The sequence below is a fragment of the Stomoxys calcitrans genome, chromosome 3 (assembly GCF_963082655.1).
Source record: "Stomoxys calcitrans chromosome 3, idStoCalc2.1, whole genome shotgun sequence".
NCBI lineage: Eukaryota > Metazoa > Arthropoda > Insecta > Diptera > Muscidae > Stomoxys > Stomoxys calcitrans.
In genome coordinates this window covers 121,868,122-121,895,280 of record NC_081554.1, presented here as the reverse complement: position 1 = coordinate 121,895,280, position 27,159 = coordinate 121,868,122, and the positions used below count along the sequence as shown (strand labels likewise).

General features: G+C 44.8%; 1 protein-coding gene and 1 pseudogene across 1 annotated transcript in view; one reads left to right on the top strand and one right to left on the bottom strand.

The window, feature by feature from the left end:
• Positions 1 to 27,159, bottom strand: part of LOC131995567 (uncharacterized) — a 446,417-nt gene that overhangs the window by 365,488 nt on the left and 53,770 nt on the right. The gene's annotated exons all lie outside the window — the stretch shown is intronic.
• Positions 16,000 to 16,401, top strand: LOC131995585 (histone H3-like; annotated as a pseudogene).

Below are 27,159 nucleotides of genomic sequence, written 5' to 3'. Positions count from 1 at the left end.
CCGGTCTGGTATCAGCCGCACCTTTCGCCTTCATAAGATTCAGCTTGGGAATCGCTCCAGTCTTTCTGCCTAGCGTTGCGCCACTAGACAAATTATTTGATGCAGCTCCGCCATCTTTTGTTGATTTAAGCTCCCTCTCGTTAGCCTTGATCATGGAAATAGTCGAAGGTCCTTGCCTTTACCGCCGCTCCGGAACAACAACTTTTTGCGGCCCAACATTCAACGCAGTGACGGGGTTTTCGGCTACCCCGCCCGACATATCTTTTGTCACATTAGCAACATCATACGCATCTGCAACATTACACGCCATGTCCATAGCAATGTCATTGTTAATGTTGATATTGCTAGGGTGAGGAGATGTATTCACTCTCTGCAGCAGCTCTTGGATAGTCTTCCTCAATTGGGCATTCTCTTCTTGCAAACGGCTGATCGTGTCGTTAAGACGTCCCAGCGTAACGCTTAAACAAAAATCTCCATAGGCGACTTGCTCACCTTCAGAACTCATGCTATTCTTCACCTTCACCGTGCCACCTTCGACCTGCACAATCCACCGATCACCTCCAATTTTCACAATATTACCCAACTTCAATTCCGGCGCCGTCTCATTCATGTATGACCGAAGGTCATCAATGTCATAGGTGTCAGAAAGACCCTTCACCATCATCGTATAAGGCTTCACATCGCTCGGGGTATATGTAAAATAATGCACACACTCCTTACTCAATATCTCCCTAACCTTATCATAATCCTCTCTCTTGTAAACCCAAAGGTCTGACCTATTCCTATTCACAATCCGGATAGTAAATAGCCCGCTACCTATCGCTTCCTTCTCCTTGGATGTCAACATCTTCACATTCGTGTTAAATATCGTAAATAAGGGGGGAACTGGCCTTACCTGATGTTGTTGTTGTAGGTTCCTTCTCAGTTGTCGTCATCCTTCTATTAACCGTGGATGGGCCATTTGATTTAGTAGATGCTCCAGCTTTCATACTTTTGTCAGTCCTCGGTATGGTCCCTTTTTATGACGTCATCGTCACCGGCGGTTCCATTTCTTCCCTCAATTTTATATTTAGGCTCACTTCGGAGGCCCCATTAGTCTTGGCCTTGCTTTTTTTTGTTGTTTATGGGATTGCCCCTTTTCCAATTGTTGTAATTTTTGTCCCCGGCGGTGCGACCTCATCTATTACAATTGTGTCATCAGCTACTTCATCGGCCCAATTGGCACAGGAGATCCGTTGTGCCCCCTGCTTCTCAATATTTCCAGAAGCAGATAACATTTGGTTGGCAGAAATGCTTCTTAGTTGTGCATTTTCAGCAACTAACTCCTGGATTTTGTCTCTCCAATCTCTCAATGGTGTCCTCAAGTTGTAAGAGACACAGCTGTTGCCTCATATTCTCATAGGGCGAGTCATCATCTACACCACCCTTCTTCTTCTTTCTTTTTCGGTGCTTTTTACCAGCAACTGTCTGGTAGCCATCCGACTTGCAACCGGTGGCATCGGTAATCTCACTCTCGTCTTTTGATCTTTCCATGGCCAATTTTGCTGACCTATCCTGGAGTGGGTCAGGCGTTCTCTTTGTCATTGAATGCTGTGTTTTGCTAACAGCCGTCAAGATTTTCCGCCCTTCTGCGGACTCCAGTGAGGCTTCACCATCAGTATTTCCAACAACAGTTTTACAACTCGCACTAGTGTTGGTTTCTCCATTTCTATCATCCGTTGAATTCAATGTTGTGTCCAGTTCGGCGAATCTGTTGGCGGGTTGGTAAAGCCACCAAAAGCACTCAAACTAGAGGCATTTGCCACAACTTCCTTTAGATGCTCCATTTTCGTGGTCTCGCAGCTTACTATGCGGTTCTCATGTTTTTGAGGGACATGAGCCAAATTGTCAAGCTGGGTATGAGATTGTGCCAGCACTGCTGCCTACTCTCGATTCTCAAAAATCCGAGTAATAAGGTTGGCAAAATTGAAATTTTGTCCAGCACTGGTGCCTACTATTGATTTTCAAGGTAGACACCTAAACAAATCACAATTTCTTCACAAATCTTGATTCTGTGTTGAGAACTCGTGGTGTGAACACATAAGTTTGGAACACGGAAGTTTGAATACAAATTTTAATCTGAAGTGCTTTTTGAAAGTGACTCTTAATTGTGATTTTGTGAAGTGCATAGTAAGCACATTGCATTTTTGGACATTTTTGGCTACTCACTCTGGAAATTGAGAAGTGATAGTAGTCACCAAAAGTTTTGTACATCACTTAAAAAAGTGAGAAGTGCATAGTAGGCAGTAATCTCTATATTCGTTTATACTGTGCTAACAAGTGGAGAAGGAGGTGGAGTTTGGAAACAATACCGGCGCACAGCACCTATGTGCGCCAAAAGAAATTGTCAGTTTGGTCAGAGATGCTACTGACCATAATCGCGCCTTAATGGCTGAATCAAACTACTATGGAATATTGAGCGAGCAGGCTCATACCAGAATTGGTCAATCGTAAAGGTGTCATATTCCACCAGGACAACGCTAGACCGCACACATCTTTGGTCACTCGCCAAAAACTGAGTGAGCTTGGCTGGGAACTTTTGATGCATCCACCATATAGCCCTGACCTTGCACCATCAGACTACCATTTATTTCGATCTTTGCAGAACTCCTTAAATAGTAAAACTTTCGCCAATGATGAGGCTATAAAATCGCACTTGGTTCAGTTTTTTGTTGATGACAGATCTCTTTGGAGGGAGGACCGGGATGATGTAGCCTCGGCGATTTCCCTTAGGCTTGCGAGAAGGTCTTGCGGCATTGACGGTGTCCCCGAGGTGGCGCATAGGAACGCCAGCGACGTTGTCTTTGTCTTTTTAGCGGTGCTTTTCAATCACAGCGAGGGTCTTTGCTTTTGTTGAGAAAAGGCGAATTCTGGCTGATTTTCAGTTTGGCTTTAGGTCAGGGCACTCCACTACCCACGCGGTCGACGTCTTGTTTCTTGTTTTGGTCTTGTTATTGTTTAAGCTCTCTTCTGAGAGACAGGTGTGCCTCAGGGCTCTCTGCTACGGCCTATGTTATTTAACATATTCGTCCATGATGTCCCTAGTCCGCCCTGGGGGGTTTGCTACTCGCCTATGCTGATGACATGCTGGTTGTATTTTCGGGAGCTACGGCGTCTGCTGTAGAGAGGGCGTTGAACTCATTTCTGGATGATCTTTATGAATTCTACTCTAGGTGGAAGCTGGAGTTGAATATGGGGAAGTCTTCCCCAACTTTAGGGGCTACATTCGCGATTTGTTTATCGGGGGTGGCAGGATTGAGGTCTCCACTGTATTGAGGTACCTAGGTGTTGTCTTTGATACTAGATTTGATTTCTCGAGACACGTTGGTCACGTGCTCAATAAGGCTAGTCGTTTGTATTTCGCCTACGATGGGCTTCTTCGGATGAGGGGGGCCTTACCAGGGAGGTTAGGCAGCTTATTTATAAACAGGTTATTAGGCCTGTCGTTTGTCATGCCTTTCCTGCCTAGTTTGACATTTCCTCACGACATATGTAGAGGCTCAGGGTCTGGGAGCGGGTTGTTCTTCGCTCATGCTTTGGCATGTGGCCATTTTCCCAGGGGGATGGGACACTTAAATCGCAGACGTGTAGGGAGTTTTATGACACGTATGGTTCTGGAAAACTCGATGTGTTTTTGATGAGCGGTGCCCTTGAATTTTCTACGAAGTGCCATGACCTCGACAACGCCCTGGTATCGGATCTTTTATGCAGAGACGTTGACCTCAAACCCGTCATGGATAGGAGACACCTCCCATTTGCCGCTCTTCCAGCCCTTACTGCCGCTGGGCATGTATTTATAGAAAAGTTTAAATAGTACTTTTTATTTTCTTTTTACTTCCTTTTAATTTCCTTTTTGATTAAAATTCAGCGTAAAAATGCTATGCCCTAAGACCTTGGTTATCTTCTTAGTAAAATCTTTCACATTCACATCATAAACCTTAATTATGGGTGGGTTGGCCTTACCTGATTTCCCCCCATTCTTAGTCTTCTCCGTTCCATCATTGGTCATCTTTGGGATTGCCCCAGTATTGCGTTTGTTCCGCACCTCTTTGAAAGCACCCTCTTCGCCTTTTTGACTTGGTACCACAGTCTCATTGGTCATCATCTCTTCTTCCATCGGAGCCTCTCGGCCTATCTCCGATTCCATAGTGCTGCGGCCTTGCACTATGCCATTATTTTCCATAAGATTGGTGTCGGCATGCCAATCTACCTTCTTACTATTATTTGTTGGAGTGCTATCTGCAACCCACTCATTCGAGATATGTAGGCTGCCGTTGACATTTTTGCCAGCCAATTCCTTGGTAAGCACGTTTAGCTTGGCTTCCAAATCGTCGATGCGCTTTGCCGCATTCAATTTCCACAAGTTTCTCCTGTGCTCTTTTGTAGTCTGATGTAAAGACTTCAATCTGCTTTGCCTGCTCCCTTATCTTTGCCTCATATCTCAGGCTTTCATAATGATGGTCTTTCTCACTTGACCTCCTTTTCTAACTTTTGCGAGGAAATTCGCAGGTAGCGATTGAGTTCGATGCACTAGCAACTACAACGCTTAAGCTTTCTACTTTCTTCATCCTGACGCTAGGGACGTCGACAACTTTACAATTGGGAAGTTCCAGCACTGGGGCCTTCTCTTACTTCTCAAATTTTAATATACCAGTATTGGTAATATTAAGTTTTTGCGCAGCACTTTAGATATCCAATATTCACTTCCTTTAGATTAAAATTTTTGTTATCAAACTTTATCATTCACCTCTTTCACTGCTGGCTTACAATGTTCACACCTCAAATGCCAACCACTGAATAGTTGGTGAAAGCGATTTTTTTTTTTTGATTTTTTTGATTTGATTTTTATTTCCATTTCTATCCATATATACATTACATTTCATGTCTTCCATCTTAAAATAATTTCTTTTAGCATGTATTTAAACATATTTCAAAAAATATAACTATATCTAATTAAAATTAGGTTTCATAGGTCAGCCCACCTATTATATCAAATATTTAAGTTGTATCATTCAATATCAATTTCCCGGGAAAATTAGGTAAAACCGAGATCCTCTCACTTAGCCTAGGACTTATATTAAAATTAACCTAAATAAAAATTATATACACTATTTACAAAAAACTAAACAAAACATATAATCCAATTACAATAAGATATTTACATAAAAACAAAATTATAATAACAAAACTAAACAGAAAACAAAAACATATATCCACACATATAAACATCCAAAGACAAAGTCCGTAAGGTTCACTCAAATCACTGGGCCATATTGTAAACTGGGTCGTCAGCACCATATGTCCCATACCTCCTATGGAAGAAAACAGTACGTCCGTCATTATCAAAGACAACCCCCTCACCAATCAGATGAAGGAGGCCCATCGGAGGCATGTGACCATCAGTTTCCCTTATCCTGGTATATTGTTCCCTCGAAAGACAACACCTTCTCACCCTCCCATTCGAATGAGACCCGCAGCCACGGAGAAACCCAATCGCCAAGCCAACCATATATGCATCTATCCGTGCAATCCCACTCTTCGCATAAACCTTTCTGTTCGATGGCCTGGAAAACCGACCATCCTCCAGCATCCTTCCCTTCAATCCCAGGCAGTGTATCAGTACCCTCCTCTCGTACCGCCTTAACCGTTCCATTTGGTGCGAAGACACCATACTCCATACCGGAAATGCGTATGACATAGTCGGCCTTACTACCTGTGAATAAATCATCATCCTAACCTTCTCGCTCAGGCCCCCTCTCATTCTCATCACCTGAAATAGAACGGCATACGCCTCCTTACCCTTCCTTATAACCTCATCCACATGTCTCACGAATGTCAAATTCTCCTGCAATGATACTCCCAGGTACTTAACGTCCTCCGCATTCCTAAGCACAGTGCCGCCAACTCTGACCGATGGGGAGAAGCGGAGCACATTCCTAAAGAGTCCCAACCCCTTCCCCCTAAATCGGCATTTGTCCAGATTAAGCCTTAGCCTCCAGCGCTCGAAGTATGGGACCAAAAGCGCGAGGTACTCCTCCATCCTCCTCTGAGCAGTTGTCGCTCGTGGATGAGTGACGGCTATCAAAATGTCATCAGCATATGCCAATACCAGATCGTCGCCCTGCGGCATAGGCATATCCGCAAGGTAAAGGTTATACAGTGCCGGACCCAACTCCGAACCCTGGGGAACGCCAGCCGTGACTGCCCTCAATCCAGAAGAAGACTCCCCTATCGCAACCGCAAAGCTCCTTCCCGTCAAATAGCCTCCAATCATCATCGTAAGGGCGGACGGAAATCCATATCGTTCCAGTTTAGTAAGGAGACCCCGATGCCACACCGTGTCAAATGCCCAGACTGACAGCCAAAGTCCCGTTGCGTCTTCTGAAACCTTCCGAGATCTTCGATGTCAAAACCATAAGTGCATGGGTCGTAGAAGTGCCGCATCTAAACCCGAATTGGAACTCCCCTAGGAGATTCCTATCCTCTATCACATCACGGGCGCGTTCCAATATAAAGACCTCAAACAGCTTTCCCATGTTTGACAACATCGAGATGGGCCTGTACGAGGAAGGGTCGGTCGGGTCTTTTCCAGGCTTTAGTATAGGAATCACAGTAGATCTTTTCCACGCCATCGGGAAGTATCCAATATTCAGACAGTGATTAAATAGTATGGTCAAAAATCTCCACATCCTCCTGTCCATTTTCTTAACCACATAATTTGGTATACCATCAGCACCGCTACTTCTTTTACAATTCAGCCTCTTAAGCACCGCTCCAACATCAGTATCCTTGACCAACCCAATTGGCGGTCTCCGCACTCCTCTTCTTATCACACCATCCGCTGTCACTCCTTGCCCAAACTCAACCATCGGCACCACAGATTCCAATCTCATATCCAGACCATCGCCACCTCTTGCATCATTCTGAGCTGCTGTGAAAGCATCCGCCAGGGCCCACGCTTTCCTTTCATCAGTGTAAATGGGCGTTCCATGTGAGTCCTTCAACTCACCCATCCTCCTTCCCGCCTTAGTCCCTGTAAACCGCCTGAGATTGCGGTAAAGATCCCTCCCCGCAACAATCCCGCTCAGAAGTCTAGTACACCTTTCCTCCTCAAACAGTGTTATCCTCTCTCTTATAATCCTATCGAGGAGTCTGACCATCACCCTAATGGCCTGCACCTCCTGCAAGTCATGCAGCCTATGTAGTCTCCTTCTTAGGCCCTTCTTCTGCGCTATCAGTGATAAAATATCCGCCGGCAACCCAGGCATCGCTCCATTCTCCGTATTCGCGACCGGAATACTTTTATTCATCGCCTCAACAATGGACGAAGTCATCCTCTCAACGCCAGCATCTATCTCATCAACGGTACAATTCCTATCTATTGGCAGCATGGCCCCCTCCATCAGACACGAGAGCTCATCATTAAATTTCCTAATCTTCATCCTATCAAACCTGAAGTAACGCGCAGGTTCTCCCTCCTCGACATCACCAATCGCAAGCTCTATACCGACAGCCCTGTGATCGGAATCGTAATCGAATGTCCTCAATCCTTCCACAGCCTGCCTCCCGTTCAGACCATCTAGTAGCTCCAAGCCCATCGACGTGATAAAAAAAATCTATAAAAGACACACTAGTTGTGGGCCCCCGTGTTGGCCTCAACACCAGAGCCGGGCTCATATCGATCCACTCCTTCAAAGTCCTCCCACTTGCGTTAGTATAGCCCCCTCCCCATTGTGGGTGCCTCGCATTGAAGTCCCCCCCAATCACCACCTCATCTGAGCCAACCACTGCCTCTATACGATCCAGAACCTCATTGCCCAGCTCCACAGTCGGCCTACAATATATGGCAATAAAAATGACATCCCTGTCAGATCTCCTCTTCACCCTAACCGCAGTCCCTTCCACATCCCCAAAATTCACCTCCAACCTATCCCCCTTCATACCACTCCTGAGACATATCGCCGTCCCTCCTCCTCTCTGACCAATTCTATTCTGTACGAACACCCTATACCCCTCCAACTTAAAAACGTGCCTGGCACTGAGCTTGTGCTCCGCAATCAGCAGCACATCAGGTCTGTGCTCATCCACAAATAGCTGTAGATAGTGTCTTCTACTCCTCGACACTATCGAATTCACATTAATAAAAATACATCTAAGCGCGTCCATCATCCCCTAAACTAATTAAAAATCCCATCATAGCATGCATCTTCTCCTCATCATTCCTTAATTTAAGATACTCGCCCCTGAAAGCATCAACCCTCCGCATACAACTGAGGAAACCCTGCCAAAAGAGTCTCTTACACTCAGCATCAAAACCACTCATCGCCGAACTAGCCTTGCCCATCTCCTGTCCACCCGAGGGAGTTCCCATCGAAAAACATCTAGCCGCACCTGCATAAGTGGTACCCCCATTCCGCACCCTCGGGGCCGCCACATTCAGTCCCAAACTATTCGCCACGCGGACCTGGCCCACGCCCCTATCGGCCTCCTTCCTTTCCCGCATCCTCCTTACTATCTCCATCCTCTTAGGGCATTCCCTATCACTGGCAACATGACCCTCCACATCGCAGTTCGCACACCTTACTGGCCCGTTAATCCTCTTAACAATCCGTCCAGTACCCGGATCAGCCGTAATCGTCTCCTGCACCCTTCCTCGGCAGGGGACAATTCCCTGGGCCATAAGCCCCACTACATTTCACACATCTATACTCCAGACCACAGTTGGGAGAAGTGTGGCCAAACCTCTGCCAATTCCAGCATTGCACTATCCCCTCCCTCTTATAATCAGAAATCTTCACTCTACAATTCAAGATATATTGGAGTCTCCGAAACGCCCTTACATCTGACTCCAAACCCAGCTTCACAATCCATCTGTCCCCTCTCAACCTGACAACCCTCTCCACACGGAGGTCCATCTCCCTTCCATCCAAATAGGTCTTCACATCATCCTCCTCATAGGTCTCTGACAACCCAGTCACCAAAACCGTATATGGCTTTTTGTCTCTTGGGGTATAAGTGAAATACCTATACTTCCTCTCATCCAACATCTTACGGACCTTATCAAAATCATCCAAAGAGACCATCTTTAAGTTCAACATATTCCTATTAGCAATACTAATAACGAAAAGTGCATGTCCTAACAATATATTTATCCTCTCTCTTAATTCCCTGATATTTGCATTATAAATCTTAATCATGGGTGGGCTGACCTTACCTTTCTCTTTTCCTACAGACGTCGGCTCATTCGTCCCTCTTGTTGAAGATTGACCTTCGCTGGTCACATTCGGTCTCGTTGGGTACTTCGGAATCGCTCCTTTGCTTGTAGTAGGTGCAGCTGTCCTTATCCTCTGATTGTACAAGTCGGGAAACTCCAAACTAGCAGTCCTCATGGGTTCACTGGGTTGCTGAGTTGCCGGCGGTGCGAACTCATCCCTCATCAACTTGGCAAATCTCATATACTCCCTGGGTTGTTGAGTCGCCAGCGGTGCGATCTCATCCGTCATCATGGTATTTTCTTCATCTGCCCAATTTCTGTCAGTGGTTGTCGACGTCATCGGTGTATCATTCGCTGTTTTGGCAAGTGTCGGTTGGCTATTTGACGTAGTTGTCGACGTCATCGGTGTGTCATTTGCTGTTTTAGCAAGTATCGGTTGGCTATTTGAAATACCCCTTAGAAGTGCGTTCTCGGCCATCAACGCTTGAACTTGATTTTGTAGTTGCTCAATCTTATCTTCCAATCGCGAAAGATTAAGCTGATGCTTCAAATTTTCATATGGCGAGTCGTCATCTACTCCATCTTTCTTTTTCTTTCGTTTGCGATGTTTCTTGCTAGTCACAGCCTGAAAGCCATCTGATGTATTGCCAGTCGCATCAGTAATATCAGTGTCATCAATTCTTCCTTCTGATAAGATATTTGTTGACTTTTCCAAAAGTGAATCAGCAGTTTCTGTCACAGTTTTCTGTAGTGTCTTTCCTACAGCAGCTAAAATTTTACGTCCTTTAACGGAGCTAATTGCAGTTGCACCATCAGTGTGTATGTCAGTGGATTCAGCAACTCCACCATTTATATTTCTTCCATCAGCATGCTGTAATGTAGCATCTAGTTCAGCAAATCTGTTGGTAGTTCGCCCAGAGCCACCAAACGCATTCAAATTTGAGGCTGCTGCCACAACCTCTTTCAAATTTTCCATTTTGTTAATTTCACCGCCTACCACGCGGTTCTCATTTTTCCAAGGGATGTCAGCCAGTCCGTCAACAAGGGGGTTATTTAGTGCCAGCACTGCAGCCTTCTCTTAATTCTCAAAATTATGAGTGATGATGTTGGCAAAATTCAAAATTTGCGCAACACAGACGCCTCCTATCGATTCTCAAAATCGCACTTAAGAGTTCAAAAAAATCACTTGACACAGAGATTAAAATTCAAGTCAAACTTCACTATCCGCTATGGTATGATCACCTTGAGCACAAAACACAGAATATTTGGTGAAACCGACTTTTGACTTTTGTTAAGTGCAACCAGTGAGAAGAAATAGTAGTCGTCAGTGCTGCGCAGAAAGTTTGATTTGCCAGTTTGATCACTTAAAATTTTGAGAAGCAAGAGAAGGCACCAGTGCAGGAACTTCCTTCGAATAAGGCCGATGATGTTCCTCAGAACAATGAGAATCGCATAGGAGACAGAGGAATTGATCTAGTTGAGAATTTGAGCACTGTAGTTGCAAATGCTTCGAATATTGTCGTCAGCGACAATTTTCTGATCCCGAATGAAAAAAATATCAGCATGAGGCCTATGCTAAAGGCCCGTTAATTGGTGTTGCTGGTGATAAAGCCAGCAATTTTGGTGATTGCACAACGGCACATATTTACATTGATGGACGAAAAATATTGAGCGCTACCTCTCAATCATTGAGTACAACCTCCAGCCAGTCATTCAATGACGGCAAGTCGATGACTGCCTTTACAACGAATATCGATAATGCTACAAAATCCGATGGAGCCGGTTTCACATCTGATGATATCCCGATTGTCTTGAGCCATAGATATAGAAAGCGCAAGATGAAAAAAGCTCAACGAGATGGTGATTCACCCACTGAAGGCATGAAGCTGTATCAAATCCTTAAAGAGCTTCAAGTACAATAAAATTACTCCATGAGGAGAATCAAGCACTTAGAGCTGAACTGGCTGAAATGAAGAAAAGCCAGGAAGATGAGGCGAATCAGCAGAAAAAAATTTACTACATACACATACGCTACGATCTATCTTCGGGGTTGTTCGTATACACTTCGTATACTGGTGATAAAGCCAGCAATTTTGGTGATTGCACAAAGGCACATATTTACATTGATGGACGAAAAATATTGAGCGCTACCTCTCAATCATTGAGTACAACCTCCAGCCAGTCATTCAATGACGGCAAGTCGATGACTGCCTTTACAACGAATATCGATAATGCTACAAAATCCGATGGAGCCGGTTTCACATCTGATGATATCCCGATTGTCTTGAGCCATAGATATAGAAAGCGCAAGATGGAAAAAGCGCAACGAGATGGTGATTCACCCACTGAAGGCAAGAAGCTGTATCAAATCCTTAAAGAACTTCAAGCTACAATAAAATTACTCCATGAGGAGAATCAAGCACTTAGAGCTGAACTGGTTGAAATGAAGAAAAGCCAGGAAGATGAGGCGAATCAGCAGAAAAAAATTACTACATACACATACGCTACGATCTATCTTCGGGGTTGTTCGTATACACTTCGTGTGTACAGATGCAAATGTTGAAGCATATACGCAGCACACACCCTTATTGAAAACTGTAGCCCGCCAAATTTTTTCTATAAATATCGGGAATTGCTCCGAAAGGCAACTATTACAGTGTTAACAGTGTTTGTGTGCATATCGTGAAGTGAACTAAAAACCTCTAGTGAATAATAGCTCGTACTAAGCAAACTGCCCATAAATCTACTTGTGGCAAAAAAAGCTTGAATTTGAGAAGATTTGTTGAAAAAGACTTTTATTCACGCGTGTGCTCAACTGTGTCAATTGGCCACATAGAACTTTTGGAAGTTACCTATAGAGCTTGAAGATTTTATTCCATTGCTCTCTGTTGTGTGTTGCTGTTTACCAGCTATTCATTGGCCTGTTGTTTTGCCGACGGCATTTGTGCATCCAGTGACTTAAGACACGAACCTGTGCATTTGCCGACGGCATTTGAGTGTCGAAAGACTTAAGACACTAATTTGGTATTTTGTCCATTGAGGTGCCTTCTAATTTTGAGAAGCGCAAAGGAGGCGATTTTTTGCGATTGTCCCTGCAAACGACATTTTTTTGGCTGTGTAACCAGAGTTTATTGGTTGAACAGCCTGGAATGAAGATGCCGGTGAGATCGCACGACGACCAAAGCGAAGGTGTCCCTCAAACGAGGAACTACTAGAAGCTTTCGGTCAACAAATCCGAGAGCTCCAGAAACGTGAAACCAGTTTTCAACGGGTTATTGAAGGTCTAATGCTTGATGTGGGAATCTCAAGCGTAATAATGCCCAATACCAGGCTGCGTTAACAAAGCCTGGTCATGCATGTGCTGCTGTTACTGGACAGGGTGACATTACTACCCTGTCCATGGATGTTGATTCAGTGTCCACACCGCCGGTTGCAAAATTCCGTTGCTCGGGGAGGTGGAGAAAGTGAAGGCAACGCCGGCTCCACTAGCGGTTACCAATTGCCATGGTAACCCTGAGAAGGATGACTCGGAGCCTGTGGCAAGCACTTCTGCTGCGGCTCCTGCTTTATATGCTGCCAAGAATAAGACACCGAAGAAGGGGAACCGAAAAATCTCCGTGTCCATCGTGCGAGGCGAGATTAATTCCACTGCTCAACCTGCTGCAACTGCTGCTGCTGCTGATTTAATTCTGCTACTGCTGCTGCTGTTAATTCTGCTAATACCAATAATATTACTGGGAATAGATCAAAGGACAGCTCATTACCTGCGGTCAGCATATATGATGCTGGTGTAAAAGAGGTGAGTGGTCTCCTACACACTATATTTAGACATGGCGAATTTTTTATAAGTATGGTTCACTTCCGTCCGAGAGGGGGTACAAGTTCCATACCCACACACCTAAGGCCCTCGTTTCTCACACGGTGGTCTTTGAAGGGTTGTCGTCCGAGTTCTCCCAGGAGGAGATCTCTCAATTCTTTGCTGATAGGGCGGAGTTTGGCGCTAGGGTTATTGGTGCAATTTCTGTTGCTGGTGACAGATGGGTTGTCCGCATTGATAAAGATTGCGACATAGGCGCGGTTTATGCAATTACTCGGATGTTGCATTGTCGTGTTCGCATCAGGAAGGATAGGTTGGCCAGGTTTACTTAGTGCTTCCGTTGTCAACGCTTCGGGCACGTTGCATCCAATTGTGGCATGCCCCTCATGCTTCTGCTGACTGCTCGATTCGCTCCAAGGCTGAGGATGTTCTTCAGGATGTTGTAGATCTCTTCAATTTCTTGGCTGGTGGTACTTCTTTGGACGCTGTGGCTGCTGACAGGCCAACTAGGCTCAATGGTATTGTAGGTTCCTTCATTGACTTCTACCTGAGGACTCCGGGGATTTCCTTGGCGGGAGGTGTCTTCAACAGCAGGGTGCTTGACTTTGAGTCTGACCATAAGCGATTTTACTCGAGTTGGCTGTGGGGCGTTAGCGATGATTGAGGGTCCTTCTTTTCTGGATTTCGATAGGACGTGGTTTCAGACGCGTTCTAAGGGACGGCCTTGTCGACTTGGCTTCGCCCACTGGCCGGAATGTTTCTGCCGATGAGATTGATTTGTGTGTTGACGGTCTGGGCTCTGCGTTTTCCGAGGCAATAAAGCAGGCTGTTCTACCGGAGAGGAAAAGATTCCGTTGCGCCTTGCGCAGGTGTCCAGACCCTGGTCGCACTTTTGTACTTAGGGCCGATGTCCGGAATCTTGGATACATTATTAGCGACCTTATTCGCGTATTTGAGGAGGAGTGGGTTCGGAAATATCTCGGCCGTATTAGAGTGGCCTGCATAACGTATGACCGTGTTAAGAGAGCTGCCGGGCTGGCTGCTGCTGCGCCTGTGGAGTCTTTGCTTGGATCGGATGGTGCTGCTGTTGTTGACGATGCTGGCAAGGCGGATTTGTTGGCCGCTCATATGGACTCTTCTGCTCATCCTCCGGTGGGACTTCCCGGGGTCCCTCACCACCGCCTCGTCACAGAGACTGTTGAGAGGATTCCTGACAGGGCCCCTGTTGTCTTGTTTTCTCCGTCCTTCACGGCTGACGGGTCTGTAGTTGATGACAGATCTCTTTGGAGGGAGGACCGGGATGATGTAGCCTCGGCGATTCCCCTTAGGCTTGCGAGAAGGTCTTGCGGCATTGACGGTGTCCCCGAGGTGGCGCATAGGAAGGCTAGCGACGTTGTCTTTGTCTTTTTGGCGATGCTTTTCAATTACAGCGAGGGTCTTTGCTTTTGTTGAGAAAAGGCGAATTCTGGCTGATTTTCAGTTTGGCTTTAGGTCAGGGCACTCCACTACTCACGCGCTCGCGGTCTTTAGATACTATTTAGTGGTGGGCCTTGGCCAGGGGCCGAGGTGCAATTGTGGTCAGTCTGGATTTCGTCAGGGCATTCGACTCCCTCTGGCATGAGGGCTTATTGTTTAAGCTCCGGTCTAATAGCGTAAGAGTGGGCGAATGTCTCTCTTCTGAGAGACAGGTGCTAGCAGGTGTGCCTCAGGGCTCTCTGCTAGGGCCTATGTTATTTAGCATATTCGTCCCTGATGTCCCTAGTCCGCCCTCGGGTGGTTTGCTACTCGCCTATGCTGATGACATGCTGGTTGTATTTTCGGGAGCTAGGGCGTCTGCTGTAGAGAGGGCGTTGAACTCATTTCTGGATGATCTTTATGAATTCCACTCTAGGTGGAAGCTGGAGTAGAATGTGGGGAAGTCTTCCCCAACTTTAGGTGCTACATTCCCGATTTGTTTATCGGGGGTGGCAGGATTGAGGTCTCCACTGTATTGAGGTACCTAGGTGTTGTCTTTGATACTAGATTTGATTTCTCGAGACACGTTGGTCACGTGCTCAATAAGGCTAGTCGTTTGTATTTCGCCTATGCTGGGCTTCTTCGGATGAGGGGGGCCTTACCAGGGAGGTTAGGCAGCTTATTTATAAACTGGTTATCAGGCCTGTCGTTTGTCATGCCTTTCCTGCCTAGTTTGACATTTCCTCACGACATATGTAGAGGCTCAGGGTCTGGGAGCGGGTTGTTCTTCGCTCATGCTTTGGCATGTGGCCATTTTCCCAGGGGGATGGGACCTTTAGATCGCCGACGTGTAGGGAGCTTTATGACACGTATGGTTCTAAGAGACTCGATGTGTTTTTGATGAGGGGTGCTCTTGAATTTGCTATGAAGTGCCATGACCTCGACAACGCCCTGGTATCGGATCTTTTATGCAGAGACGTTGACCTCGAACCCGCCATGGATAGGAGACACCTCCCATTTGCCGCTCTTCCAGCCCTTACTGCCGCTGGGCATATATTTATAAAAAAGTTTAAATAGTACTTTTTATTTTCTTTTTACTTTATTTTAATTTCCTTAGTTTAAGTCATAATGAATTTTTATATAGTTTAGAAAATAATGAATTGGAATTTTTTGAAACTGTATTTTTTGTACAGTTTTGATGTTTGTTTTTTCTTTGAAGGATTTGCAGCCGTTGCCTTGTAGCGCAGTCATATAATAAATGTTTAAGAGTAACCATAATTTTAAGACATTGGAATAGTAGCCTGTAAGATTTTAGCAGTAAGCGTAACTGTATATACATATATAGAAATGTTATCAGAAATAGAAACTCTATTTTGAAATTGTAACAAAATTGTAGTTGTTGTAAGGCAACTATTACAGTGTTAACAGTGTTTGTGTGCATATCGTGAAGAGAACTAAAAACCTCTAGTGAAAAATGGCTCGTACTAAGCAAACTGCCCGTAAATCTACTGGTGGCAAAGCCCCTCGTAAGCAATTGGCTACCAAAGCTGCTCGTTAGAGCTCACCAGCCACCGGCTGTGTTAAGAAGCCACATCGTTTCCGACCTGGTACCGTTGCTTTGCGTGAAATCCGTCGCAACCAGAAGAGTACTGAGTTGTTGCTCCGCAAATTGCCTTTCCAAAGTTTGGTTTGTGAAATTGCCCAAGATTTTAAGACTGACTTGCGTTTCCTGAGCTCTGCTGTCATGGCCTTGCAAGAAGCCTACTTGGTCGGTCTCTTCGAAGATACTAACATGTGTGCCATCCATGCCAAGCGTGTCACCATCATGCCCAAAGATATCCAATTGGCCAGACGTATTCGTGTAGGACGTGCTTAAATTATTGACATTTTAAATAGCCAACTTTTTTTACAAAAACCATCGGTCCTTTTCAGGACCACAATATTTTTACAAAAAAGAGAAAAAATTTTACTCAAAACTTACACTTTTATATTTTCATTAAAATAAATAAATATAGTCTTTTTTATTTAGGGATGGAGAAACTCATTACTTGTTTAAAAAATAATGTTATTTTCTTTGCGTCTTACTTTGGGTGATATTGGTTTTCAATACATGGAGCAAATGCAAAATTAAAAAAAAATTATTTAATTTACTTTTAATGTTGAATTGAAAATTTTTATTTTCTATTGTCAACAGTATATTTGCTGTTATTCTTTTTGCAAAATTTGATTTTTCGTATACATTCGACAGAATCTTTATTTTAAATAAACAATTTAGATACATTGAATATACATTTTTTCTGTATTTCTTAATATTTTTAAACAAATAAAATTTTTTGCTATTCTAAAAACTGTTTTAAAAAGAATAAAATAGTATTTTTATATTTTAAATTATTAAAGAGAAATAGATTTCGTTCGGTAAGCCACTGTTCTACATTTCCTTGCTGAGACAAGGGCATTTTACAATTTGTTTTTAATTTGCAAAAAAAATATATAAATTTTTAAATTTTTTATTTAGTTTCAAGTCCACTTTATATAAAAAAAATTATTTAATAATAAATGCAATAGAGCTCACCGCACATTTTGCATAGCCAACGGCATTGTATATGGTATAACATAGCATCGTAATATTTTAGATATTTCATAACAAACGTACACTTTTTACAAATTATGTAACATTTTAATAGAAATCTTCTATATCTATCTTCTATAATATTTTATGATAAAATTTTCCTAAAACATTTTTACATTAGAGCTTTTAAATTAATTTGCAGAAAAACTTTTTTTCAAAAAAAATTGGAAAATTTTATAATTTAGTTACAATTTTATCATAAAATTTTTATAAACTTTCAACTCAACCCCTTATAACTCGGTTACGCTTAAAGATATTAATTAACTAACAATTCTGTGTTGAGAACTCATGGTGTGAACACATAAGTTTGGAAAGCGGAAGTTTGAATACAAATTTTAATCTGAAGTGCTTCAATTCAATTCAATCTTTTATTCCCAAGTCCTTATATAAATTACAATGATAGTTATATCTTATTTCAAAAAATGTTGACACAAGGTCCTTCCCTAACATGTTTAATATTTTTCTAGGGATATATGCTTTCAATCTATAAACTTAAAACTATGTGGCAAGGCCAGCCCGTTTATACATTCTTTTGTTGACATCATTCGTTGTAAAAAATTCCCAGGGAAAGGGATGTAAACCATGAGATGCCCTCATTCATCTCTTTAATCTAAGCTTACTCTAGAACCAACCAAACTAAGAAAACGTATATACAAGGGAAACAAAAATAACCAATACAGTACTAGCGAAGTATATACAATATTTACAAAGTATTTACAGAGGGGCACAAAAATACAAAATAATACAAAACAAAATCAAAATAACACAATACAAAACAAAAAATCCGCAAAAATTCACACTGTGGTGGGGCCTCAACCACCCAACCACTGATCCAAACTGTACACCATATCATCGAACCCAAAGGTCCCAAACCTCCTATTGTTATACAGTATCCTGCCTTCATCATCAAAAACTAGGCCCTTCCTCCACAAATGCGGAAGACACATTGGACTTTGATGACCCTCGGTTTCCATAAGTCGGTCAAAATAATCCTCTGCCAGCTGGCAGGACCGAACGATTCCGTTGGGGTGTCCCTGATAACCCAGGAGGTGATCGATGGCTTGCGCCGTCATATAGCCATCGATACGAGTCATGCAGCCGCTTTCGTACACAGTGCGGTTACTCGGTCTCTCATAATAACCCTGGGCCGTCCTTCTCCTTCTCAGCTCTAGACAATACGCAAGTGTTCTACGCTCTAACACCCTTATCCTTTCCATTTGACTGGATGAAATTGTCGACCATACTGGGAAAGCGTACGCCATCGTAGGCCGCACCATCTGTCCATAAATCGTGAGTTTAACCTTACGGCTAAGGCCTCTCCTTTTCACTAGCATCCATATCATCGAATGAAGCGCAGCTTTCCCTTTCCGGAGTACCTCGTCCACGTGCCTCGTAAATCGCATGTCTTCCTGGAAGACTACTCCCAAGTATTTCATCTTATCGGTTCTCCCGATGACTTCATTTCCGATCCTAATCCCGGGGACGTAGCGTCGGGCATTTCGATAAAGGCCTCTCTTGTTGCCTTTGAATACTATGCAGCGACATTTGTCTATGTTCAGATTTAGGCGCCACTCCTGGAAATATGCGGAAAGCTGCTCGAGATATGCAACCAATCGCCGCTCAGCTACTTTGGCCCTCGGATGGGTGGCTACTATTAAGATGTTGTCGGCATAGATGAGGAGCATATCGCCCCCCTCTGGTGTTGGTATGTCTGCCAAGTAGAGGTTGTAGAGAACCGGTCCCAGCACAGACCCCTGCGGCACCCCCGCAGTAATTCTTCTCTCTTGTGATCTCGCCTCGCCAACTGTGACGAAAAAGCTCCTACCACAAAGGTAACTTTCAATGACCCTGAGGAGGTGTGGGTCAAAACCAAATCGCTGCATCTTCCGGATAATTCCACCTTGCCAGACCGTATCGAAAGCCTTCGAGAAGTCCAGGCTTACGGCAATCGTGGCGCTCCTTTTATCCAGTCCTCGACAAATCTTCTCAGTGAATGCAACCAGCGCATGAGTGGTTGAAGTGCCTCTTCTAAATCCAAACTGGTTCTCCAACAAGATATCTCTATCCTCAATATGGTCATTCAGGCGTTCCAAAAGGAAGATCTCAAAGACCTTCCACATGCTTGATAGCAGTGAAATGGGTCTATATGGGTCTTTCCCGGGCTTCAAAATCGGGACTACTCTCGAAGACTTCCAACCCCTTGGAAAATATCCCAAGTTCAGGCAATGGTTGAAAAGTAATGCCAAGTGATTCTACATCTCTAAGCGCGTCTTTCTAAGGATAAATGCCCTAATCTTGCGAAACATATCTGGACCATTGGAGATACCATGCAAGATCTTAAGAGCCTCCTCCTCTTCGAACATGCAGATCCTTTCTCGTATTATTGTATCCAAATTTCTAATCGTGGCTCTCAATATATTGTGCTCCTGGAGGTCGTGGATGCGATACATTCTCCTGCGAAGAGTCTTCTTCTGATCTATGAGCTCGAGGATATGGCGGGGCAGCTCTTTCATTGGTCCCGCTCTCGGTCTTATCTTACGTATGGTACTATCCATCGCATTCGTGATCGCACCAGTTATGGCATCTACCGCAATGTCGATGTCCTGCATACTGGCGTTCCTGTCCACCGGCAGGGAGACTGTACCCAGTCCCACAGCCAATTCGGCATTGAAGCGCCTGACATCCATGCTCTTGTAATCATAGATCTCTCGCATCGAATTCTCCTCCAGCGTCCAGAAGACCATGCGAAGGCAAAAGAGTTCTTAACGAACATAGGTCTTAATTTCTTCACTTTTACGCCAAGGGAACTTAGACCATTCTCCCTTATGATACGGGGCCTCTCGGGCACGTACGATGTGGAGGATCTTAGACAGTTTCTTGCGGGCTGTGACCTCAGTCTGGATGTGCTCAAGATAATAAGATTGGAAGGAGATCGCTGGATCGTCCAATTACGAAACGAGTGCATTGCCGCGTGAGTATAAGCAGGAATAAAGCGGGAGGCTTAACCCAATGCAGGAATTGCCAACGGTTTGGTCACATCTCCCTGAATTGTAAGATGGCGTTTTGATGTGTTAAACGCGGTGGTTCACATGGTCCGGACAACTGCGATATCCCGGAAAGGGACCTGAACACGGAGGAAAATGTGATTACCGAGCCTTCTACTGGACGAATAGTGAGGACGGTTGGAGTCCCAGTTCACTGTGTCAATTGTAAAGCTGACGGACATGTGGCAAGCTCCAAAGACTGTTCGAAACGTAAGGAAATACTCCAAAAGAGAACAGGTAAGAGAGCTGCTCCCATGAAAACGACCAGCGACTTTACTGTCCCTCCTCCTCCCATTGATGGCAGAGGTGGTTCGTACGCCGATATGGCCCGTGGGATGCGTGGAGATGCATCTACGCTACGACTCGGAAGAGTCCATCTGGAGGCATTGACGGGGCCCTGGCCCACTTTGATGGCGAGTGCAGACGACTCCTTGGCGGCGATCTGATGACCTGCATTAAGAAGACTGGGACGTATGCTGATACATATTGTCAACTTAGGACCGATGAAGAGAGGACCCGTGCGCTCTACGGGCTATTGTTATCGATGCGCCTTGATGCCCAGTTTTAAGACAGTCTTTATAAATGTCAACTCAATAGTGTCTCGACATAAGAGACACTATCTTCAGATTTTCGTGAGGCAGCAGAAACCGGATGTCTTGATGATAGCTGAGCATGGCCTCACGGAGAGGCATGTATTTGGACTGGAGGGCTACGACTGTCACATTCCATATAGGACGACTGGCATTAGAGGCGGCGGTACGGCCATATTTATAAAGACTGGCATTAAGGCTGAGAGGTGTATCTGCGATCTCGGCGGCTTACAGGGTACACTGGGTAGGGCTTCGATGTCCGAGGGATATGTTCTCTTCGCCTCATTGTATAGTAGGCCACAGGATACTCTTGACATACAGGCACTGGATAGATTGGCAGATCTAATAGGCTCCACGGAGGCGATAATTGGTGGTGACCTCAACTCTAGGCATCCAGATTGGGGGGATGCTGTCCAGAACGTGAGTGGCCGCCGTCTGCATGAGTGGCTTAGGATGACACCAACCATGTCGTTGCTGAAGACAGAGGGGCCCTCGAGGAGGACTTCTATGTCTAGCTCGTACATCGACTTCTTCTTGAAGACTAATGGGATTCAGCCGACGGATGTTTCGCGGTCACACAGGGGACTTGAGACGCTGGATTACGACTCGGACCACAGGGCCGTCGTTCTTGAGATTGGCGAAATGGTTTTTGAAAGGAGTCAGCTCACAGAGATCTTCGATTTTAGAAGCTTAAGAATGCGACGATTTAATGAAAGGCTTGGTGCGGCCCTGGACAGATGGGAATTGCCAATTGCCAGTAATGCGACTGTCGCAGAAATCGATGGGGCGATCGAGGCAATGGATAGAGCCTTTTCCGAGGCCATGAATGCAAGCATCGACAAAATTAGGTCACATAAGGGAACCCTGAGGAAATTGCCAGAGGACATATTGGAACTCATCCACAAAAAGAAAACCCTGAGAAGGCGACGTTTCCAGACTATGGACCAGCAGGAATCATCAACCATTGGGGCTACCATAAAGAACTTAGGGAACATAATTGCCCAACGTATTGCTCGTTTTGAGGACCAGAATTACATGCAAATGCTTAATAATATTTGGCCGAACAGTGAAATGTTCAGCAAGCTGAAGAGTGTAAGTGCCGCTAGGAGACGGAGTAAAATCTGTGATCTTATCCAGGAAGACGGGCGATGCACCTCATCTGACAAGGAAAAGGCGAATGCTGTTGCGCATGAGTTGGCGAAGATCCAACAAGGCGTCATGAACCCTGGAGCATTGATGATGTTCAGGACATGTACACACCGAAGATTGAGTTCCGTGATGGAAACTTAGCGGATGCCTCTACGACTGTGGAGGGCTCTTTCAGGATTATAAAACCAGCGGAAATTTGGTCTGTCCTCCGCACCATGAACAACAAGAAGAGGACGGCATCCCGAACTATGTGCTCCGCAGGACTGACGCTAGGGTATGGCGATTTTTAGCGATTGTCTTCAACCACTGCCTGAACCTTGGATACTTCACCAGGGCGTGGAAGATGGCAAAGGTGGTCCCTGTATTGAAACCGGGAAAGGATACGACATCGCCAGCGAGTTACAGGCCGATATCCCTACTCTCGTCAATCTCGAGGCTCTTTGAAATTTTCATCCTACAGGAGATGAATTGCCACATTGAGGAAGCTGGGATGCTGATAAGATCGCAGTTTGGGTTCAGGAGATCTACCTCCACTACACACGCCCTGACGGCCCTCACAAGTAGGGTTGTGGAGGGATTCAACAACCGGTGTGTGACGATAGCGGCCAGCTTGGACTTTGAGAGGGCGTTCGACTCGGTCTGGGAGGAGGGCATAGTCCGAAAGATGAGGACATTCGGCTTTCAAGATTCCCTTATAGACATTGTAGAGGACTATCTCAGGGAGAGATCCTTCAGCGTTGTGGTAGCTGATTCGAAGTCTGCCACACAGAGAATCAGAGCTGGAGTACCGCAGGGATCTGTCCTTGGGCCGGTTCTCTATAATGTTTATCTGGCGGATATACCGGAGCCGACTAATGGGGAACTTCTTCTCATCTATGCGGACGACATACTTGTCGCATCGACACATGCCAGGGCCAAGCGGGCCGCTAGGAACCTGGAGGAATACCTTGCCACTCTACATGGGTATTTTGAGACATGGAAACTTGGCCTGAATGTCCAAAAGTGCCGGACAATGGTATTCCGAGGGAAGAAACGGAATTTGTACAGGAACGCCAGATCGTTCGTCCCCAGCATTAAGATTGGAGGCGACACTATCGTAAATTATGGATCCTTGAAGTATTTGGGTGTGATTTTCCAGGAGGATATGACATTCACGCGACATGTCGATTACCTTTTGGATAAGGCGAAGGCTGTTTTCCACGCCTACGCATCGTTACTGAGGAGGAAGGGAGGACTGAGTAAGAAGGTTAAGCTCACCATTTATAGACAAGTTGTTAGACCTACATTGGCCTATTCTTTCCTGGTATGGAGCTCCATATCATCGGCACAAATGGAGAAGATAAGAATATTCGAGAGAAAGATGTTGCGGTATTCTCTTGATATGAGAACAAAGGTGGAAACCCAGGGGCAGTATAGGAATACCCCAAATAGAAAGGTATATGGCGACGCTAGATTGCCTAGAGTGAACGCCTTCATGGTGAACCTTGCGCTGAAACACCTGCAGGGTTATGCCGCGCACCCGAATGCAATTGTCCGGGAGATGAGCCTCTCGCGCCGGGATTTCGACAGCCTTAGAAATGCCGAAAGGGTCCTTCCTCCTACGTGCCTTGGACATATGGCCGAAAACAATATGCTGTTTGATAAGCATGGTAGACTTATGTTCTACCATAGGAGATTTGGGAGAATGGACTTTGAAGATCCGGTTTATAAAGTGGACCAGTGGCTACCTGGTAGCATTTGATTTATTTTGTAAATATGTAAATAGTCAAATGGATTGTTTGTTTTGTTTTAGTTATATTTTATTTTGTTTTATGTTTTGTTTGTAAATAGTTTTATTTTTTGATGAATTATTCTTGTTTGTTTTCTAGTAGCATTTAAGTAGGTTTTAAATTAGTTTTAGGATTTTGAATCCCGGTTTTTACCCTTTTATCCGAGGGTGTCGAATTTACTTTAAAGGATTACTACCCTAGGAAAAATAAGAATATGAATGGGCTGGACTTTGTGCCTTTGTCATTCAACGTATTGATTAATTTATTATTTTAATAATTAATTAATGTTATTAGAATACATCTCTAGAGAATATCTATGATAGCTAGAGTAAGTATGTACACTAATTATAAGATGTTATAAATGAAATATGAAAAGATATGGGAAATAAAAGAATATATCTTCACAAGTCTTGAGATTAAAACTTATCAAACTCGGCGAGCCAAAAACACGATGGGAACACAAAATCCAAGTTTGTGAAGAGTTTAGTTTATTTCCATTTCTTTTCTTATCTAAATTTACATTTCATGTTTCTCTTATTTTATAAATTTTCTTAACATGTATCTCTACATTTATCTAAGAATATAACACTACATATTTAAAAGTAGGTTTCTTAAGGTCAGCCCACCTGACATCTTATACAATAAAGTCCATTTATCCATCCAATAAATAGCCCGGGAAAATTAGGTAAAACCGAGCACCCTTTCTCACTTAACCTAAGACTTAAACTATAAATATTTACATATATACAAAAACAGAAAAAAAATAGAAAAAATAAAAATTTCATCGCACAAAAAGGTATATACAAAAATAAAATAAAATAAAAATATAATTCCATAGAATCCAATGTCAGATCATTGGACCATGCTGTAAACAGGGCTATCTGTATTATACGTCTGGTACCTCCTGTGGTAAAATACCACACGCCCCCTATCATCAAACACCAAGCCCCCCTCATCAAGAAATAGTAAGCCAATCGGGGGCATATGACCATTAGTCTCCCTTATCCTATCATACTGCTCCCTGGAGATACAGCATGCTCTCACCTTCCCATTTGGGTGACTCACACAACCCCGATGAAATTTAATCGCCAGCCCTGCCATGTAAGCATCTATCCGCACAATCCCACACTCATCATAGACAGTCCTATTCGAAGGTCTAGCCCGGTACCCCTCCTCCATCAATCTTCCCTTGACCCCAAAGCAGTGGATAAACACCCTCCTCTCGTACCTGCGTATGCGTTCCATTTGGCTAGACGACACCAAACACCAGACAGGGAACGCATACGAAATCGTCGGTCTAACAACCTGGGAGTATATAATCATCTTGACCCTCCTACTAAGACCTCCTCTCATACTCATAGTCCTATACAGCATAGCATAAGCCGCCCTTCCCTTCCTTATCGCCTCATCTACATGTTTCACAAACGACATGTTCTCTTGCAAAACAACACCCAAATACCTGATGTTATCATCGTTAACAAGTACCGTACCGCCTATCCTGACCGACGGAGAGAAACGCCATACATTCCTAAAAAGTCCCAAGCCTCTACATCTAAACATTATGGACCGACATTTACCCAGGTTCAATCTCAGCCTCCACCGCTCCAAATAAGGCACCAGCTCCCCAAGGTAGTCCTCCATCCTCCTCTGAGCAACCACCGCCCTAGGGTGGGTAACCGCTATCACAATATCATCTGCGTAAGCCATAGCCAAATCTCCCCCCTGAGGCAGAGGCATATCAGCCAAGTACAAATTATAGAGCACAGGTCCCAGCACAGACCCCTGCGGGACCCCCGTCGTAACCACTCTACACTCAGAAACCGCACCCTCCATCAACACATGGAAGTTCCTACCGTGGAGATAACCCGCCACCATCCTCGTCAAAAAAGGTCCAAAACCATACCCCTCAAGCTTCGTAACGAGGCCCCTGTGCCACACCGTATCGAACGCACGTTCAAAATCAAGACCCACTGCGTCTTCTAAAGCCCTCAGACACCTTAGATGTTAGCACCACTAGCGCATGAATCGTAGAGGTGCCTCCTCTAAAACCAAACTGATGTTCCCCCAAGACACTACTCTCCTCAATAGCCTCATTCACACGCTCCAAAATGACAATCTCAAACAATTTCCCCAAACTCGATATCAGAGAGATGGGCCTATAAGAGGACGGACTTGTCGGATCCTTCCCCGGTTTAAGGATAGGAATAACACTAGACTCTTTCCAAGCCCTCGGAAAGTAGCCAATGTTAATGCATTGATTAAAAAGAACCGCCAAATAGTTCCAACTCCTATGGTCCATCTTCCTGATAACAAAGTTCGGGATGCCATCCCCTCCACTACTCCTCTTGCAGTTGAGTCTTCTGAGAATCGCACCTACCTCTGAACTCCTCACCATCCTCAACGGAGGCACATCACCGCCACCGTCCACAACACCATCAGCAGTGATACCATTCCCAAAATCCATCATAGGCCTCGTAGACCCAGCCCTCACATCAAAGGGATCCTCCATATCAACCGCGCCCTGTGCCTTCGAGAAAGAGTCGGCCAAAATCTCCGCCCTACCGTCATCAGTATAAACCCGTCTCCCCTGAGAGTCAGTCAAGTCACCCATCCTCCTTCCTACTTTCGTACCTGTAAATCTCTTCAAACTGCGATACATATTATTCCCTGCCACAATCTTGCCCAATAGCCGGACGCATCTCTCCTCCTCAAACAGAAATATCCTCTCCCTTATAATCTTGTCAAGTAACCTTATCATAGTCCTCACCGTACCTGCCTCCTGGAGGCCGTGTAGTCTGTAGAGTCTCCGCCTAAGGCCCTTCTTCTGCGCTATCAACGACAGAATATCCGCTGGCAAATCGGGCAATTCCCTTCCTTTCACCCCAGTCATCGGGATGCTCCTCTCCATAGCCCCCCTAATGGACATAGTGAGCCTCTCCACACCATCATCCAACTCCTCAATGGTGCAATTCCTGTCCAAAGGCAAAAACGCATCCCCCATCAGACCAACGAGACAATCATTAAAAATACCGACGTCCATCCTCTCAAACTGAAAATACCGCACCGGTACACTACTCTCCAGATCACCAAGCGTAAACTCTATGCAGACAGCCCTATGGTCAGAGTCATAGTCTAGGGTCTTCAGTCCATTCACAGTCTGTGACCCATTTGGCCCGTCCTTCAACATAATCCCAACCGTCGTAATGAAGAAATCAATGTACGACCTGCTCGTCGTCGGTCCGTCAGTAGGCCTCAACACCAATGCCGGGCTCAAATCCAACCATTCCTTCAATCTCCTACCCCTCGTATCCGTAAAATCATCCCCCCAATAGGCATGCCGGGCATTAAAATCCCCACCAATAATCGCCTCATTTGAACCTATAACGCCCTCTAGTCTATCCATATCCTCCATGTCGATAATCAACCCTGGCCTAAGATACAGTGAGCATAAAA